Genomic DNA, 5,883 nt, shown 5'->3' with positions numbered 1-5,883 from the left:
CATCACGTCACGCACTTGTTTGACATAAATGTCAGAATGTAAAATAAGGAATGTTTGTTAATTTCTTTGTTTCGCTTTAAGTTTGAGTTTGTTTCTCTTGCCTAATAATGTACAGTCTGACCTTTTATAATTTTAATTTATACAGGTATGTGTGTTTCTGGAAGTAAATTATGTAATAATCTATGTGCTTTTGTCTGGAAGGCAGATTGTACAATCTTTTGTCCTGTCCTTAGGTCACCATTCTAGGACCATTGTAGGTTAAAAGAAAAAATAGGGAGCTGGGGGATGGGGAACCGGGGGAGATCTCTTCATTCACAAGATCAAAGTTGTTCATGCCATGTTCTATGCTGTTAGACTCCTTACTAATGTAATGTACGTGTTACATTTCCTGTTGTGTCATCTGTGGTGTCATGAGGTTGATCCAGCATTGCAAAGTGAAGTGAACATTTTTTTCTGAGTTTTTTCTCTTACAAATTGAGGACTTTTTAATCTCAGAGAATATTTCAAAGTTTTTTTTTCTGAAAATATTATCCCCCCTTTCGCTCAGCTTAGTAATTTTCTTTTAAAACCTAAAATAGCCCTAATACCTGTACCATCTTCTGTCTGTATATTGCACTGATTGAGAGTATAACTTCTCACTAATTAAAGCAAATTGCACTCTGTTCTGTTATGCATGAGTGTGTGTGTCTGAGTGTGTCTGAGTGTGTGTGTGTGTAATCAAGTAATTGATTTTAAATTACAGGATTGAGTTACAAGACTAACTTTTATGTGACTAGTGATTTAAGGTTGCTTCGATAGTTGTGTGGAATTTAACCATTTTCTCTGGTCAGTGATATCAATCAAGAGCTTTTTTATTTCAAGTGGACTATGATGACCACTGATTTTGAAACTCATGTTGCCATGCTCTACAGTCTGGGCTATTCCAAAACTGTCTTCTAAAATTGTACAAATTCTAAATATTAACTTGTATTTTATGTATTGATTTTTTGTATTTCCTCATGCTACTGAGTACATTGTGTTAACACCAGTTGTTGTTAGAAAATATAATTGGCAGAAGTACACTGCAGCACCAGTGACCTCAAACGAACATTTGGTCAGATTTGCAGAAGGGTTGAGCGTATGTGGGAAATATACAATGGAAATACTCCTCTGTAAGCCTTGTATATTCAGTCATTTGTGTTTTCGCCTCAGTGAACGAATAACAGACCTGCCAACATGTAGCCCACGCATTTCTACATCAAAGTATGCTGATATGAGTTGATGCTCTAGAAGTACGCATAACGCTCAGTAATGCATTGCCGGTTTCCAATGGGTTCTACCTTCAAAGTCTGTCTGTGCCGAGTCGCCAAAGCGCACATGGGAAGCTGCAGCGGAGCAAGAAGCAGAAGAGGAGTTTGACCAATCACAGACCCCCTGCCGTTACTATCCTCTGTATGACCCTTGAAATCAGAGAGTTCAAGGTCAGGCAGGTAAGGCCTAGGACGCGATCTGGCACTCCGCGAGTGGGCGAGACTCGCCACTTGCGCTTCACGCGATCTATCTGGCACTCCGCGAGTGGGCGAGACTCGCCACTTTGTGAATGAAGCGCGCCTCAGGACACGATCTGGCACTCCGCGCCGCATTGCATAGAGACGGGCGCACTTGAGACATACGTTGTTGAGACTCTTATTAAAGAGCTTAGCCTACTATATATGTTGTAGAGACTCGTATTAAAGATCTTACTCATTCTCTCACAAAGACAAAACAAATAGCTACACGTAGCCTATAAACATTGTTGAGACTCTTATTAAAGATCTCGTGGTCGGTAACAAAACAGAGACAAAGCTACACGGTCAAGCAATGTCATTTATTACGTTTTACGAATCCAACTATTAGCACTGCACACTCACAACCTTACAGATAATGTATAGAAGTTGTACTAGCATTTGTATTCAAAGTTTACACTTTAATCTACCAAAGGATTCACCGTTTAACAATACAACTTCCACAACATTGGAAGAAAAACAACTTGGACTTGGTCTATACTTCACACAAAGGAGCATACAAGGTTTCCCCCCGCCCCCACATCGGACTTTCTGACCACCTCACTGTTATGCTAATGCCAGCATATAGGCCCAGAGTGAAAGTGGAAAAAGCGGTTCGGAAAGAGATTACAGTGTGGCCTGATGGATCAAGGTGTCCTCTTCAGGACTGTCTTGCGACAACAGACTGGGTCATGTTCAAACAAGCAGCTACAAACCAATCACATAGACAATGCTTACAGACACTGTTTTCAGAAATAAATGACATTGCTTCAGGGACGTGCAGTCATAGGAGGCAGAGCCATGTCATTTTGAAAAGTAAAAAAAATATACAGTATAATAGGAATAAAATATATGTATGTGTTATAAAATAAATATTCATATTTCTCTAGTTATCTGTGTTACGGGTGTCATTTCTGCATGATTCCGATCATTTCGAGCATTTTTATTATCAAAATCGCTGAACTTGCGCATTTCCGGTTCCCAGTGACAGTGATCAGCCAATGAACCAGGGACGTGCGGTCGATGCATTGGTGTCTATGGGCAGGGGAGGCAGTGCCTCCCCTGGGATTGCGCAATCAATCCAAACTGGGTTTTACGCATGCGTGCGCAAGCGTAGAACCTTTGAAGGCGGCTGCATGCTACAGCGTTGGGGGTTAACGGTTGCGCAAAATTTACTCGGTGCAGTTCATGCTCCCAAAGGTTGCGCGTGTTGTCATGAGCCTGCCATTTGCCTGGCAGATAGAAAGCTGTTTCCCTAACAGAAAGTCTGAAGCTTGAAGTTCTTTTCAAACCTTTGCTTGGGTAGCACTGTTAAACTGAGCAGACATGCAGACTACATTTGAGTAATCTCATCATGTAACATTCGTTTTCTAAAAACAATCACATAGTATTGCATGTTTTACTGTGGTAGAAAATACGTTAGCTTAATGCTAACGTATATGGAAAATCCTATAGACACCGCGCTAGGTATTAGCATCAAGTAATTCACGTTAATGTTTTTGTATGAGCCTGACATTTGCTCTGCAGATAGATAACAGGTTCCCTAACAGAAAGTCTGAAGCTTGAAGTTATTTTCAAACCTTTACTTGGGAAGCACTGTAAAACTGAGTAGACATGCAGAATATTTTAGTAACCTCATCTGTATCATTGATAGAATGCAGGCTGCGAGGCTCGCGTAAGGGCTTACGTAAAAAATGACGCAAGTCTACAAAAAGGGGCCGACGCACGCAAGACGTAAGAAGTCGCGCAAGGGTCGCGCAAGGGGCTTGCGCGGCCTCTTGCGCTTGCGCTTACGCTTACGTAAGGAAGCATGAATCAGCCTTAAGTCGAGCTCAAAACTCATTGAAAAATCCCTTAGGGGAGGCAGGCAGTACCACTGCCTCTGGTAAGGAGGCGAGCAAGAGCGCAATTGCCGGGTATAGGTTCTGACATCGGTTGGACTTCTTCTACACTTCTACTTGACGGCGAAAATGGAACATCGTATTGCTAAGCTGAAGCAGATCTCAAAACTGGACTTTCAATCCAAACGTGAAATGAAATGTAAAATGATAAATAATGGGAGACCAATGCCGGAGCTAAAAGTTTTGCTTCAAGCGATGTATTGACATTTGCATTGGAGTGTTTCACGTTTCCCAACGGGACTACATGCGCAACACGAACCACGCTAAAGGCTGCTTCTAAAGGACAGTTGGCTTGAAGTTGTGAGCAGATGAGGTGAGCTAAACTAGCCACTGACTGCATTCGCTCAAGGATGATCGTGGGAGAAGAGGACAACCTATTTCCACTGAACAGGGAAGTCGTGAGTGGATTACTTTTGTTTTTATTTAAGAGCTCCAATTAAAAAAGTGCACCAACTATAAATTATACTTGCCAGTAGAACATGTTGGTATTGTGTGCAATGTATGCGGTGTTTAACGGTTTGCTTTTTAATATGTTCTGTAAATAAATATGTAATTGTTTTTTCAAAACTGTGTCCGAGTTGGGTAAATGGTCATTTAAATTAGCATCCCACCACCGTAGTTACATTTTATCCAGACAAAATAAAATGAGCCATATCATTGGTGGAGGGCTACATACTCTAGCTTGTAACTATTAATATCTTATTAATAACTCATCATAATACAATAAAAAAACGATTGTTTAAAAATAATGGTATTAGACAATAAAACGTAACGTTCTGATCAGATGACAATTTTAAAACCATAGACATATATACATGTATGTATACATTATATACATTTTAAAACAACTCAAGCTCAAAATTACGTAATCTCTTCCTGTTTCTGTGCCTCAGCAGCTACGAACCTCACGGCACGTCACTGCATTGCTATGATCTTTAATAAGAGTCTCAACAACGTATATGTCTCATGTGCACCCTTCTGAGTGCCAGATCGCGTCCTAGGTGAGGCACGCTTAATTCACAAAGTGGCGAGTCTCGCCCACTCGCGGAGTGCCAGATCGCGTGAAGCGCAAGTGGCGAGTCTCACCCACTGCCAGAACGCGTCCCGGACCTTAGCTCGGTCAGGACATAAGCATACGTTCTGTTTCCACGTCTGGTGTAGCCATTCTCATCGGGCCTCATTCTCGAACATTTCATTTAGTGTCTTCTTACGGACTTCGAAAGACCAACATAAGAAAATATGAACGCCTGGAAATGTGTTCTTAAAGGCACCCAGTGCAACTTTATGTAAACATTCAATGAAAAATAAACATTCAATTTCTAGTCTTTTTACAGGTAGTAAGTTTCAATAACTCCATACCATTACATATCGACATTCAAGGAGCAAAGATGAGACGTCGTTGTGTGGTGAGAACGGATAGAAAAACGTAAACAACAACAATCGCCGGTGGGGAGAAGCCATTTTTCCATTGACTGGAAGCCTGCTTTATTTATTGTAGGTTACAAAAAATAAAGAAAATGCCGGTGATTGTTGTTGTTATCGATTTTCTATCAGTTCTCACCACACAACGACGTCTCATCTTTGCTGCTTGAATGTCGGTATGTAATGGTATGGAGTTATTGAAACTTACTACGTGTAAAAAAGACTAGAAATTGAATGTTTATTTTTAAGCCTCGAAAGTTGCACTGGGTGCCTTTAAAGCCTAAAATTGTCCAAAGCTGGGCACTGATTTTTAAACCACGTGTAAATAAGATAAATAACATAAGGCTCTTTATGTTGTTTAATAAAAGAAAAAGCTATAGACCTGTTATATAGGAAAGGTAACCTTAAATGACTTCCGTTGTGATCTGGTGCTTTATAGAAAATGAAATAGAACACAATTAACTTGACCTTCTTGGGGGGGGGGGGGGGGGGACACAAAACACAGTCAAGCAGTTAGTTGAAGTTAGAAGTATCATCAAGAACAAGGTCAGAGATATGGCAATACATGTGGGACCATGAAAACACAGGAAGGAATTTATACGAAATTCAAAGAAGAGTTGGGGGTAGCAGTTAGGTAGTAAAGTACTGTTAGGAACAGTCAGGAGGAAAACATATCTAAAATTAGATTAGGAGATGTTGGACTCACGTACGCAATAATTAATAAACATGCTGATGGACTCTGTCTGAAGATGTAGTCAAGAGACCATAAATCATGTAGAACAGTGTCCAATGTATCATTGGCAGAGACAGATACTGTTGTCTCCTGCAACACGAATACGGTTTACTGAAGTTATCAAACATAGTACAAAGAAACTCTGGAGATATTTGTTTTTATTTTATTTTTCATTTCCTGAAAAAAACACGTTTATTTTTTTTAAGGATTTTGTGTGTTCAGCTCCATACTCCAGCTCAGAAGGTGGCGGTAATGCACATGAGTTACTTGCCAACTGCCATAAAAATAAATTAAAAAAGAAGAA

Source organism: Sprattus sprattus, assembly GCF_963457725.1.
Source record: "Sprattus sprattus genome assembly, chromosome: 16".
NCBI classification, from domain to species: Eukaryota; Metazoa; Chordata; class Actinopteri; order Clupeiformes; family Clupeidae; genus Sprattus; species Sprattus sprattus.
Note: the sequence above shows the minus strand (reverse complement) of the source record.